The sequence below is a fragment of the Silurus meridionalis genome, chromosome 9, assembly GCF_014805685.1.
Source record: "Silurus meridionalis isolate SWU-2019-XX chromosome 9, ASM1480568v1, whole genome shotgun sequence".
Taxonomy (NCBI): Eukaryota; Metazoa; Chordata; class Actinopteri; order Siluriformes; family Siluridae; genus Silurus; species Silurus meridionalis.
The window spans coordinates 23,775,469-23,790,752 of NC_060892.1; the positions used below are offsets into that span (position 1 = coordinate 23,775,469).

The 15,284-nt window shown below is 39.9% G+C and overlaps 1 long non-coding RNA gene across 1 annotated transcript; it reads left to right on the forward strand.

Moving 5' to 3' along the window:
• The first annotated feature begins 3,228 nt into the window (after window positions 1-3,228).
• Window positions 3,229-12,161, forward strand: LOC124391742. Its single transcript, XR_006927032.1, has 2 exons — window positions 3,229-3,288; window positions 11,792-12,161. It is a non-coding gene; the product is annotated as an uncharacterized LOC124391742 (long non-coding RNA).
• Window positions 12,162-15,284: the final 3,123 nt, after the last annotated feature.

The following is a 15,284-nucleotide window of genomic DNA, read 5'->3' on the forward strand; positions in this document are numbered from 1 at the left end:
AAGGTGTGTAACTATAACAGTGGTATGGACGGCTGTACAAGATAGCAACTGAAAAAAGACAAAAAAAAGAACTATAATGAAATCAATGCCAATTTTATTGGCGATCGATCAGTAGATTTTGTTTAAAGGACAAATATTTGTAAACACCAGACAATGTGCTTTTTGAACATAGATTTGTGCTCGCAAGGACATTTAAAAAATTCTGGTTGTAAGGATGCAGTCGGCATTCCGATTCATCTCGAAGGTGTTCAGTAGGGTCGAAGTCTTCTACGTTTCATGCTGGTGCATCCAAAGACATTTTGGTTAAGAACCTCATATGGCTGGAAACGTCAGGCTTTTGTCTATAGTGTATATGGTTTGATTTAGTGGAATCAAAATCTAGGGGAACATCCTCCCAGAAGTTTGTAGGTTCTTATAACAAGAAGTGGATACTAAATGTGAAATGGGAGGTACGAAAGCCCATATGAATCTTATGGCCAGATGTCCACAAACGTTTGTCCATCTAGTGTCCATCTAGTGTAGAAAAACCCAACAGAAACTCACATGGACATAACACCAAAACATGCAAAACTCCTCTCACTCACTTTTAGAATACAGTACTTGTGTCATTACTTATATTGGTGATTATATTTTTTATAAAAAAATTTTTTTACCATAAAAAATCTGATGTGTTCTGTTTTGTTCGCTTTAAAGAAGCATCTTTAATTAGGAATCGCAGTTTGTTTATTTCTCCTGTTTTCCACAGAAAAAGAAAATAAAAAATTGCAAAAGCCACAAGCGAGCTGTATTTTTAGAAAGTATGTCTTGGTGTTCTTGGATACGATGGCTGTGGTTACTCGCTGGCACCAGTGTAATGTGTGGATGTGAAACACTACACCGCAAAAAAAAAAGACAAGTGTGAGGGCGTGTTGTTCTAAAGTTACACTCCTGGCACTGGGTTTGAATCTTACTGTACATCCATTTTACACAAAAAAGGACGAATTTCTCAGCATTAGGGTTTTTACCAATGAAGTCAATTTTAGCTGGATATTTTATTAGGTACGACTAGACATAAATTCACCAGCGTTTTTTTATTTTAATTTTTTTTAAATTCGTACGATTTTGTGAGCATCAGAATAAAGTCGTCTCTATGACCTGTGTGACTTTAACCATGATGTTAATGCTGCTACTAGTCTAGTCGGGCCACTTTTTTTTCCCCAGACACAAACATTTCACGAGTTTGTACAGAATGGTGTGACAAACAAAAAACATCTAATGAGCAGCAGTTCTGTTTTAATCACATTTTACAACAATGCACCACAGGCCTCCTCACTCCCTTCCACATCAGGACCTGACTTTGTAGTTTATTAGGCAAAAAACTCCACAAGCACACTTCAAAACCTTGTGGAACATCTTTCCAGAACAGTGGAGGTTATTTTAACAACAAACGGTATCAAAAAGTGGATTGTTATGTTCTAAAGGAACATTGTGTTATGGTCAGGTGTCCACAAACTTTGTCCATATAGTTTGTGAAGGCAGCAAAAAAAAAAAAGGGCCTGAGAAATGCAGATGTTCTGAAGGTTATAAAAATTTGATCACTTGGAAGAAATCTACTCAATTTATTATTCATTCAAATAATAAAACTGGTGCGTTTCTGCAGTTCAGACTGTGGGTTGGATATCGAGCTGCTGTGAAATTAGATATGTGCTTCCATCTAGTGGCAGTTCACCAGTATTACATGCTCCAGCACAGCCTTTGGGCGGTGATTTTATTTTTTTCCCACTCTTCACCATAATCAACTGAGATACTTCACATGCATAATAATTGTAATAGTGATTATTATAATGCATCTTTCATGTTATTACGCATTTATTCACAGCTATATAGTAAGAGACAGTAGTACGTACTGTAGATGTTCTCTCTCTTACTCTGTCCAAGATTTCTTTTCTCTCTTTTGTCTCTCTCTGTCTCTTCCTCCTTCTCCTACCATCTCCTTATGCCTTTCTCACTCCCCACTTTCTTTCACTCTTTCCACCTTTCTCTCTCTCTCTCTCTCTCTCTCTCTCTCTTTGCAAAAAGGGATGAAAAATCTTTCCAGCATTACTATCCTTTTGAGGACATTTGTTCAGGTTACATTAAACATCACACACAGGAAATATATAATAATGATGATGATGATGATGATAAATACACTATATTTATAAAAATATTTGCAGACACCAGGTAATAAGTTTGGTATGTGCTTTCTGAGCATCGCATTCCACAATTTGTCCCAATTTGCTTCCACTCTTCTGGGAAGATGTTTCACCAGATTTGGGAGTGCGCTTGTGGAGATTTGTGCTCATTCAGACCAAAGGGTGTTAGTAACGTCATGAGGAGGCCTGGGGTCCAGTCAGCGTTCACATTGATCCCAAAGGTGTTTAAAAGGTTTGAGTTCAGAGCTCCAAAGCAGGTCCCGTCTACTACAGGATTATGTAATATTAATCTTTTGATTTTTATATTAAATTTGATATATTTAAAAAGACAAAAAAACAACAATGCAGCTTGAAATACTATTAAAATGTTTTTCAGTTCCAATGCAGGCCCACAATCTTCTACTTGTTCAATTGGGGGAAGGGGAGGAGCAATGACCCATCAGTGACCTTCCATGTGAGTGAAGAGGAAAGTATCGAGGACAACTGCATCTTTTTAGCATCTAATGGTGTCTTTTAAAGCCTAATGATGCAGGAGTCGTCTTCTGGTTCCGAAACACTGATCTGACTTGCTGTTCAGGTGATATACAGACACCTCATAGTCATCATACAGTAGAAAAGCTCGCAATCTCTCTCTCTTTTTCGGTCTCTTTTCCTTTCTCTCAGGTGAGTTTTTATTTACTAGTTGATACAGGAATCCTCCTTTCATCCTTTTAGTCCAGACAGCATTGGGATTCTGTGTGTAGAGTAACATGATGTTTTGTTATTGGTTATTTTCCTCTTTTGAAGACTTCCTCAAACTCTTCAATAAAGGTTCCTCCATGTTGACATTTTGCGCTGACAAATCGGGAAAGAAATCCTCAAGAACAAGAAGAAAACCCAATAGCAAAGATCAGTTGTATTACTTATAGGAATTATTGTTTTCATTTTTTGATTGTTTATATGGTTTAATCCCAGAGACTGAAATATCTTAGTTTTGTTATTCCAGTTGTCCTGTAGATGGCAGTAGAGGTCTGGTGACGAGCTTGAAGCTAGAGACGGTTTACCCACGTTGGTTGAAACACAGAGCTCAGTGAATAGAACTGGTCTTCTCATTTCCAGACAACTTGTAACAAAGGTATAGTACGTGAGGAAGGGTGCACTTTATGTACTATAGTGTACACACACGTGTTGAGGCAGGCGCTTAGAGCTCACGAATACCATGTGATTAAAAGTCTGTTGTAGCTCCAACAATCAGTTCCACTGGAATCCTGTGGGACTACTGGTGTGACTGTTCAGATGTTGGACTAACGTCAGTACACTGTCTTTATTGTGTGTGTAGGTAAATTGTATGTATTGTATGACGGTGACACACAGGTCTCAATTGTACCTGTGCAAAAAACAAAAAGAAATGGGTCATATGACAAGAAGAGGGATGTAAACTTTTGCACGTTTTTGATTTAAATGATGGCCTGAATTTATTATTATTATTATTATTATTATTATTATTATTTTAGCATTTTGTATTGTCCTTTAGAAGATACAACAGAAGACCAAATAACAGCATTTGACACCGATCATCCTGCTCAAAAGTTTTCACCCCCATTGTATTGGCCTTATTGAGAATTACTGAATGGCCGCCACCTTTTTTTAAGTCGTGCACGTGTTTAAATCAAGGTTTAAAGGTGCTTCTTGTTCTTTTTTGCATGGTGTATATTAGAGTAGTAATTCTCTGCCAGATCATTTTGTCATGTATATATTTATATATATATTGTCTAGATATGAATCATATCTCATAGACAGCATGACAGAATTCTAAAAATGTTCACGATATTCTGAATGTATTCTGTGCTTCATGCATAAAAGGCCACTGCACATTTTATCCGCCTGCACACACATTCAGCTTCACTTACTGCAGTGAACTTTGAGATTCTTTTCTGCACCGGAAACTGCAAATGTACTCCTGAGTGCACGATTTTATTCTCCTCAATCATTCAAAGTCTTTTTTTTTCTTTTTTTCCTCTTTTCATTTATTTACCACTCTGCCTCCGATCGGATCCATTTTTTCTCATGCTCTCTTCTTCCATCACATATAAATAAGATCCCTGGATAATTATGCTCCTCCACCAGGGGCAAGGTCTCTCCCCTCACCTGTAGAGAGGATCTCAGTTTTATTATTTTTATTTCACATCCATGGCCTCGGACAGGCTCTGATTTTTCATCCCAGGCGCATCACCTTTGGCCAGAAACATTCGAGCTCGTGTCGGACGTGCAGTTCCGATGTACCTCAGACGTCTGGGGTGTGAATACTAATACTGTCCGGTCTCGGGTCCCAAATCTTCCTTTGAAGACTGGATTAATTCATTCATCAATATTTGTTACCTTTTTATCAAGTCACATTCGGCGCCATATTGTAATATTTCTTTGTCTTGCTCTTGGAGATTCATCTGCACTCCCAGTGGTAATCGCTGATTTCGGATTCTGCCTCTGTTCCTTGCCTCTCAGATGCTGCTTTCTTCCTCGCCTTGCCTCAGGCTCAAGTTTTGTTTCATCCCCTGACTTGGCTTCATGTCCAGTGTCAATTTTCAGCCTATATTCAGTTCCTGCCTAAGACCAAAGTCCTGTCCCTTTTTTTCCCCACTCTAGCGGCATTTTTAATACAAATGCAAATTTGTTGGTGGTTTTCTGGCCAGTAAACCATCGTTTGTTTCCTTACGACATCATTTGTTTCTTATGACTTTATTCACCTTCGAATGCAGTTGTAAGACCAAGCGATGCGTCTAATCAACCCACCACAATCGATACCATGTGGTTTTCAAACATCCCATTCTGCATTTATTCTCCATTTGCCCTGATAATCCACTAGATGTTCCACTAAATTTTGGTGTGTGCTTTATGAGATTTGTGCTCATTCACCCACAAGGGTGTTGGAAAGTCAGTCACTGATGTAGTTAACAAGGCCTGGTGTTCAACAGGGTTGAGGTCAAAGTGTAGCAGGCCACTCAAGATCGATTCCAACCATAGAAACCTTATTTTCATGGAGCTCACATTGTGTACAGGTGCATTGTCATGCAGGAACAGGTCCGGGTCTCCTAGTTCAAGCGATGGGAAAATGTCAAGACATCATATACAATAGTTCACAGTCATGACCTTTAACAGCCTAAGACGCGCCGAATGTCCGAGAGCTCCGAACACTTGTTTTCTGTCGGGTGGAGAACTTCTCATGGAAACACGCTCATGCCAAAACTATTAATTACCTTTTAGCAGAATCGCTTTGAGCCTCTAATCCGGGAGGACGAAGCCCCCTCTTTCCCTGTTTTAATTGCCACTCTCCGCTTTTAATGAGATATAGAATACGCACAGAGCATGTCTGACTTGAAAAGGGATCGCTCACCAGTGGCCAAATGTGCTGATACGTCAAGGATAGAACCTTTACCCTGACAGCTCGGCTAACTCGCGAGGCCAATTAACACTTCCTCGGTCGAGCGAGGCACGAGCCCTCGCGAGCATTGCGCATGCGCTGCGAGACGGGGTGGAGAATGGAGAGGCGTGCGAGGCGCTCAGGTGAAAGCTGGGTAATCATGGCCGAGCACAAGGTGAGCTCACTGGACTCCGGGGAATATTTTTTTTTGTTGTTGTTTGTTTTTCTCTCTCGATGCCAATTTTTCATGAACTAAATGTTAAACACTGATCATTGCCCGAACTGTTTGTTAACATTAAGGATTAGTGTCACGGAAAATTGTCTTAATAGGGATGGAAGGAATAATTTTTTTAATGCATACATCTGCATGCTCAGTGAATGGAATTGAGAAAGAGGAGAAAGAGAGAGTCTCTTGTCCTTGATTTTTACAATGTCATTTACAAGAGAAGTTCCTCAGCTTCTTCAGTGTGGCCATATTTATTTACAATTGTTTGTTTAGATACCTTACTGCATTCTTGTTCTATCATAAAACAGAGATTGATGTTGCCAAATATTTTGCCCTTCATTCCTCATCCTTTTTCCTCTGGTGGCTTCTCAACACTATGTGAACAAAACTTTGTTGGCCTTTTAGATGGTACATTTTAGCATCCAAAGACGTTTGATACAATTTTGTGCCTTCAAGTTTGTGGTAACAGTTTGGCCACAGGAAAGGTCAGCTGTCCCAGTACTTTTGTCCACACAAAATGTGTGTTGTATTGAGAAAGTATGCTGGTGGATGAAAAAGAGCACCTTTGCTCTTTGGAGTGAATATAAATAAGTTCCTGGGGAATGCACACAGCAGGGGGGGAGTGGTGGTGGAGGTGTATTGTAGGCGGGGTGGTATGGGGGTCACCCACCCAACCAGCCAGCCAGCCATCCATCCGTCTATCCATTTATCCATCCATCATGCAGCTCAGCGTAATAGACAAGTCGGGCACGAGGCAAGAAACCGGAGCCACTCCAAGATAAACACATGCTCCCTCCAAAATAACAATAGACTCCTATGACCTGTTTGGAGAGCCGAGCTCGGGGGCCTGCACCACCTGACATTGTCATGTGCCCGAGTTTGGGGTGTAGTGTTACGGGTTGAAACCAGCCTGACGCTTGTAAGACGGGACTAACGTATTTTTTGGATCGAACAGCAGCTTTTTTTTTTTTAACGAGTATTTTCGACGGATTTATTTCCTTCTAAGCTCACAATGATTTCTGTATAGTATTTGGTAGACGAGTACAAAGAAATTGTTAGATTTAATTCCACACAGTTCCGTGCATTTTCCAAAGGTTTTCCATAATTGAGTAAAGATATTTCCAATCAATAGATATTTTTTTGAAATCCAGCAAGAATGCGGGTATGTAAAGCATGCTATGTGAGGCATGTGGCATTACAGTACCGCCTCCATAGCAGCATTTGTTGACGTCCCAGAGGGCAGCGTGTGTGTTACATGAGCATATTTGCAGACTGACACCGAAATGCAGTCGTAGCGTACCCGTACAGCCTCTCTGGAAACCTACCAAACTGCGACAAATTGTTGTTTCTCTATTCTATTAAAATGCACTCTGTGGACAAAAGTATTGGGACGACTAACTATTCCAGCCATATGTGGTTCATATGTGGATCAACTGATGCCACCAATTTTATACAATTTCTTTGAGACATAAAATTTTCCCTTCACTCGAACTACAATATCAAAACCTGTTCTAGTATCACAATGCCCCTGTACACAAAACCAGCTTGTTGACTTATTTTTATTTGGGGGGGGTTTGATCCCCGTCAAGATGGCATCTGTGTGTTGTGGGTTGAGGTGAATGTCACAGCAAGAAACTAAAAGTACTGGCGCCCGTTTAATATCATTTTCTGAATTTAATTTAATACTATTTTCAAAATGACTTCCCCCTTACACATGCACGCACACACACACACACACACACACAACTCCAGTGGGACTGTGTGGGTGTGTTTCCGATACCATTTACTGTTCTTTTCCTGTACATCCACCTCCATCATTGTCCTGTATGTGCGCATGTGTGTATGCGTGTATTCATGTGTGCGTGTGTGTGTGTGTTTGGGGTAGTTTTGTGTCCCCTGATGCTAAGCTGTTGAAGTCCCTGCAGCTGCACCCAGAGCCCATAGATTTACAGGTGCGACTGTGTCTTTCATCAGAGGAAGTCTACTGACCGGCTGTTCCTCTCTCACTCTTTTTTTCCCCTTTCTCTCTTTCTCTTTCTTTTTTTTTTTTTGTAGCAGGATGTTGTCATAGACTCCATCTAAGAGCCGAGTTCTCTGGATGTAGTAAATAATTATTCTCAAACGGAGGGAAAGTGTTTGCATTAGCACACTCAAAATCAACACCGTGCGTACTGCGTTTCCCATTCGTTCGTATCTGCTTAGATCTTCGTGGTTTCGTGACAATCTGAGCATGTGCAAGGTTTCCTGTACGCTGCTTCCATATCCTCTGAGATGCATACAATATGTTTACTGAAGCAGGACTCTCATACTGATACTGTATCTTTTTTGAAGGTTATTCTAAAAGATTTAATTGTAATTATAGCTATTTTTTTATAACAATTACAATAATAATAAAATTGCTATTTAACATGAGAAAACTCTGATAGGATTAATCACATCTATGAGGCAAAGGTCACAATCCAAACTATTACCTGTACAAAAAAAGTTGTGTAGTAAATACCACAGCATTCTAAAGGGACCAGTAAATAGAAATGGCTGCATTCATTTAATTAAATGGGGTGTTTTTTGTTTTGATTGTTTTATTAAGGCGGGTTTTACTGCAAATGCAATTTTGTGTCGCAATCCAATAAAATTAATTGTATATTTATTATTATTATTATTTATATATATAAATATATATATAGGTGTATATAATTTTAAATTAATTTCTATATATGTGCCATAAATATATATAGTGTGTGTGTGTGTGTGTGTGTGTGTGTGTGTGTGTGTGTGTGTGTGTGTGTGTGTGTGTATTTATATATATAAACGCAAATTAATTTTAACAGCACTAATTACATTAACATGATAAATGCAGCGAAAATTTCTGTTTGACTATTTTCATTCAAAATATAAATAAATATATTGGGCAAAATTAAATCCTTCAACTAAACCCACAATTATTCGCGACGCCCTTTTTTTACTCAGATATAAACAATTTTTAAAATACCTTCACTGAAAAATCCTTTTTAATCACTGAACATTCGTTGTACTGATACTGATGAATCAAGCACCAAAATGCGCCGCGGTGCCCACATCCGGCAATTAAAACCGTCCGTGTGGAAACACAGCAAAATCCTGACAATTTACATCATTTAAAACATTTTTTTCTTCATTCTCTGTTCAGTTTGGTTTCACTAATAATAAACATAAATTTGCATAAAACAACCATATTCTCCCATGCCCATGTTGATTAGAGTATTAAAAACTTTGTGATTAAATTGCGATCAAATATTTTAATTGATGGACAGCCCAGAATATATATTTTCATGTGTATATATTGCGTTTATGTAAAATATTTAGATTTCTTTAACTAAATGATACAGCCTTTTCACGTGCATGTTTTCCGGTGTCCGAAATCATTAATAGAAATGAATCTGTCTCCTTTAATCACGTGATCGCGCTTCATTTCCAAAAGCATTAAATCACTCTTAATCCCATTTGCTTTGTTTTTAAAAGGCAATCAAACAGAAGCAGATGCCTCAGGGAACATTTTCCAATGCGAGCTCCTGTTTCTCTTGTGAAGTGCAGTGTAATAGGCAGAAGGGGCAAACATTTTCTTCTTCCCTACTGAGAAAGCGAGAGCGAGATTTAATGAGCAGGAAAGCCTACTCAAGCATGTAAAAATTTCACCATTCCGGCCATTATTTCATCGATGAATGAAAGCTAATGGGGAGTGCCAAACGCAGCAATGAACAAGCTTCTTCTTTTTTTTTTTCTTTTTTTTTTTTTTCCCCTCTCTGAAACGTCCATAATGGTTAAATCAAACAGCTATTACTCACATTAGGCTGCTGTAAGAGACCAAAAAAAACCGAGATAAAAAGATTAAGACTATCGCTATGTAAGCACACCGGGGACATCGCTCGACACATCATCGCCTTCTGCCCACATCCAGTCCGAGCATTTTTAATTAGCCACACTTTCAAAGTCTTCAGTGCTTTCTGTGATTCTGGCACTGATATAAGGAAATCTGAACTAAGAACAAAAGCCAACAGACACAAAACCTGTAATTGATACAAACTTTCACCGATGAGAAAAACTACATTTTGAACAACCTATAAATATATTATATGCACAAAAGTATTGGGACGCCTGACTTTTCCACTTGTTGCACACAATAATACAGAATGTCATTTTCCCTTCCATGGGTTGGAAGATCTTGAGTGGCCTGCTATAGATCTCTAAACTCAATCATGTTGAACACCTCTGGGATGAATCAGAGTGCATCCCAGACCTCCTCACCCTCCTGATGAGCACAAATCTTCAACCAAATCTAGTGGAACATCTTCCCTGAAGACTGGAGGTTATTGTAAGAGCAAATGGGGAATGGAATGTTCAAAAAAACACACAATCATATATCCACAAACATTTGTCTCTATAATGTAGTTTGTGATTCGTTGATTATCTTCACTCACTTGTCACATTATTTGTATTTCCTTTTAAATATCTCTTTGAGTGAAGATCAAAGTTCCATAAAGATTACAACAAGCATATCTTCCCTCACATCCATCGCGACCTCTTTCTCAACCACGGCTGGAAAACCTGCCCCCGAGCACGCCATCTTTGATCGGTTACGCAACCCTGCCTCTGAACTCGTCGCCATACAGCCTTTTTCCTGGAAAACACAACCCCAGTGCACCACTTTTCCTCCCTGTAGTGACACCCTGAGGATGGGAACGTCACAATTTTCAACACTTCCTCCAAGCCCGGGGCCTCAGAAGGCGCTTTTGCTTGGCTTGTTTTTTATAAGTTTGGATGAGGGAGGTGGGTGAGAAACAAACGGACCAGCTCGGGGGCTTTGATCTTCATTTCCTGCCTATTATTTACCTCGGTTTCTCACGAACCGTTTTTTTTTCCCTGCTTCTCTTCACTCCAATTCCCTCTTGTTTCCACTCACATTTGGCCCGGCAAAGACAATACGTCGCTCTTTAAAACGCTTTCAGCCAGGAAACTATAAAATCTCTGTTGTCACTGTTTGCCAGTGCGCTGTAGCCCTTATGAGGTCTGGATTTAGGGATTATATGCTTTAAAAAAAAAAAAGGAGGAAATGCGCAAAAACAACTGAGACAAAAAAGATGGATGCATTGTGTCTGATCTGAGGCTTATAAACACTATGAGGTATTGTGTTGCTTTAATAACTGGCAATGTAATACAATGATGGATGCAGATGAAGCATTGTTATGGCGGGAAACTTTCTTTGGGGTCTTTTTTTATATTTTTAAGTCTTGCATGGCAAATAGTCGAGATAATGGACTGCTCAGTTTTGCCTAATCATTGCTTGTAATTCCACATTCAGAACAAACTAATTTGGGGGCAACTTGAAGAGTATTTTTTAATGTAAAATGAACTATATGAAAAAAATAATTTAACCTCAGAATGTGTATAAAATGTGTGTTTGGTAATAAACATTGCAATGTGATATGCAAAATTGCCTAAGAATCTTCATAGCGATATTTATAACTGCCTCGTGAATACGTCACGACATACGGTGACATTTCGATCAGCGTTAAAGTTTTGATTAAATGAACTATAACTGACTATAAAGTAACTCCATACAGGTCCATGTGACTACAGTAGATGAAGTCTGTTCCCTATATGGACCAAAGTTTGTGGACATCCCACCATAAGATTTGACATCTGAACATCCCAGTCCACATTTTAGTCTCCATTCCCTGTTATAGCATCCTGCACTCTTCTGGAAAGACGTGTTTATGGAGATTTGTGCTCATTCACCCACAAGGGCGTTAGTAAAGTTTTAAATTTTTTTTAGCGCATATAGAGGCGTTCTATACAGGTTCGTGACTCCAACGTTGTGGGAGCAGATTGGAGAAGAACCACATATTGGCTGAAAAAAGTCAGTTGTCCCAATACTTTTGTCCATTGTATTATTTAGCAAGTTCTAATATGTTTTGTTTGATCAAAACTGAATGAATGATATCATGCATTGTGTTGCAGACTTCACCATGAGAATCATAAAATAGGTGGATGAAGGAGGATAAGGTGCGAGCGGGGCTCTGAGCCGAGTCGAGACGAGACGAGCTCTGGGAGCAGCGTGTGCAGAGTGTGCGAGGTGGGATGATAAAGGTAAAGGGCAGGCAGTAGCAGGACCTCCAGTGAAGGGCCATTAATCTACTGGGGTGTGTGTGCCACTGACTGCCTGACCGTTATAGCCACACAAAGCCATCGCCTTGACCCTAAAGCAGAAGTAGCCCTGCAGATGTGCTGAAAAAGCAGCCAGATAAATCAGAATCGGCTTCCAGGAGCACTACGGGGATGATCGGCCGGAGCCGAGTAGAAAGCACGCCATTAAAACGGGTTGCATCCATTTAATCTCTTGCCATTTATTCTAAGTGGACTTTAACACCCATTGTGCAGAATTGATCGTTGTTATTTTGTCAGGAGGAGCACCGAGAACGTAGTGAGCACACGTTTCAGGGGGAAATTAATTAATTAATTGTTTGTTTGTTTGTTTTTACAAAAACAGGAAATGACCTAAGGAAGCAGGGTGCAAATCTGTCAATCACTAGACAAATATAATTATATTTATTCAAAGCCAAATAAATTTTAGGGTGTCACAAAAACTCTGCATGCACAGGGGGGACTATGATCAATAGAGTTTTGCATCATGAGGTGTATGTCCGTGGATGTCCTCTTTATAGTCATTCTGCAAGATATAGAAAGATATAAGAGAGAAGAAATTTCCAGAGACGTTTTGGTTGATGTACAAAGACTTTTGACACAGGCTTAAAAAAATTAATCCTGTACCATGTCTAGTAGTTTTATTGGGTTATGAGACTTATATATAATATGTATTGTTACCCTAAATATATAATAAGCATAAAAAGAAGATCAGGATGCGAGACGAGTACTTAGAAGACTTTTCAATTCAATTTGAAGATTGCAGAATTAATTTTATTTATACTGCATTTTATTTATTAATTTTTTTTACAATTTACATTGCCGCAAAGCAGCTATCCAGAAATGATTTTAAATCTATCCCAAATGAGCAATTCAGGGGTCGAACAGTGGCAAGGAATCGGCCGGCGAGACAACGCTAAGCATTCCCGCGGCCGCCAGAACCAGAAAAACATTTACACAAAACGCCTTTCCACAAAGTAGCAATTAAAACGGTGGCCTCAACTCCGCCGTATCGCCACGCTGCAAATTCTACACTGTTGCTCATCATCAATCAGCGACTCCGAATCCACTGATCTTATTTCCTGATCTTATTAGCGTGTTATGCCTGCTCCTGCAGAGTGAGTGCTTGGACTGTTGACTCCGGTCCCTGTCTGCAGATGAAAAGGAAAAAGGGGGGGCACCGGTCATGGCGGGAGAAAAGAAGTCTGGCCGTTGCCTGTTTGAAGTAAGCAGTTGGGAGTTTGATGACAGAACGGTCTTTGGGAATTTAAGAGTGGCTTGGAGTGAGCTTTTCCCCCCTGGATGACACCTCCAGGAAGGAAGTTTTATTATTTTTTTTCCTCCTTCCAAAAGGACCTTGCTTTATTTATATTCCACATTTTCATCAAGGGAATCTTTCAAAGAGAACCCTTTTTTGTAACTAACCCCAGTTTTAAAGAGCTTTTATTGTTACTGCCCTTAAAATGCTGAAGGAGACGGACAGAGTCTTTTTATTCATTAAGGTCATAGCAGACAGACAGACAGACAGACAGACAGACAGACAGACAGATAGATTTCCAGCCATATGAGGTTCTTAAAAGTAAACAGTGACAATGTCCCTGTGCACAAAGCAGAAGATGGGGAAGATCTCGAGTGGCCCCAATTTTGAGCTCTGACCTCAACCCTATTGGGACGAATTAGAATACTGATTGCACCCCAGGCCTCCGTACCTCCTCCTACATCAGTACCTGACTTTACTAATGCCCTTGAGATTGAATGAGCTGCAATCTCCCTAAGCAAAATCTAGTGGGGCATCTTCCCAGAAGAGTGAAGATCATTATAACAGTATGTAGAATTTCTTCAAACTTTTATCCATATAGTATATGCTATATTTATAATCTATATACCAAATTCATTTCATGCATTACGTATCACCTTGCTGAGAAATCCATTACGGCCAGTAATCACTGACCACATTTTTTCAACGTCACGCGAATATGCCTGAGCCTGAATCTCCGCTACGAGGATGACGATCCGATTAGAGCTGTCCTGATGTGCAGACAAGCCTTCAATCCTTATCTCTTATTAACTCAAAGCAAAGTGGGTGATAAATGAGCCAGCCATCAAAAGAGGCCATATCATCTAGAGCTGTATCACTGCAGGCAAACAGCGCTGGCGAGTGACCGTTGGCCCCTGGTTGAGACTCCGGCTCCCTCTGGACTAGACTGAGAGGCAAATCAAAGACAAGCCAATCAAAGAGGGCGTGTACCTGTTAACCTACCTGTCATTTAAATTAAGTGTTCAAGCGTAGATAACTTACTGCCTTCACTCCGAGCCACCATGATGTATTTGCTCTCTTTCTCTCTCTCTCTCTCTCTTTCTCTCTCCATGTCTGTGTGTAGTTTCTTCATTAAAAACAATATATAATGTTTCATAGAATAACAAAGTCATGTGTCCCAATACTTATCTTTATTCTTCTAGATTCTTCCAACAAAACACTGATTACTGCTAGTAATAAGTACACTGATTAATTCTTCATCGTGGCACCTGTTAGTGGGTAGATTATTAGGCAACAAGTGAACATTTTGTCCTCAAAGTTGACGTGTTAGAAGCAGAAAAAATGGGCAAGCATAAGGATTTGAGGAGTCTGACGAGGGCCAAATTGCGATGTCTAGACCATCGACCCCCAACCTTTTTTGCGCCATGGACCGGGACAATATTTTTACAGAAATTGACCCTGGGATTGGGGACCATTGGTCTAGACGGCTGGGTCAGAGCATCTCCAAAACTGCAGCTATTGTAGGCTGTTCTGGTCTGCAGTGGTCAGTATCTATCAAAAGTGGTCCAAAGAAGGAACAGTGGTGAACCGGTGACATGGGCCTCATGGGGTCACACGGACGAGGCTCATTGTTGCACGTGTGAAGCGAAGGCTGGTTCGTGAGGTCTGATCCAACAGACGAGCTCCAGTAGCCCAATGTCCAGTCCATGTATATTGCATTAATTTATGTTTACCGTATTTTTCGGACTATAAGCCGCTACTTTTTTCCTATGCTTTGAACCCTGCGGCTTAAACAACGAAGCGGCTAATTTATGGATTTTTCCTGGGTTTTTCCCGGTTTCACAAACTTCAAGCCAAAAAACTGAACCCCATAACATTAGACCAATTAAATTTCCGAACGGAAACGAAAAAACGCACCTCAGCTTTGTTCTGAGCTGCACGGCTTCGGGAGAAAAAGGTTTTTAACGCACGACGATGCCAAAAGATTAACTCCGGAGAGAAATAGTTGTGAAAGGAATGAGGAAGACAGCGAACAATGACTTTCTTGGTAGG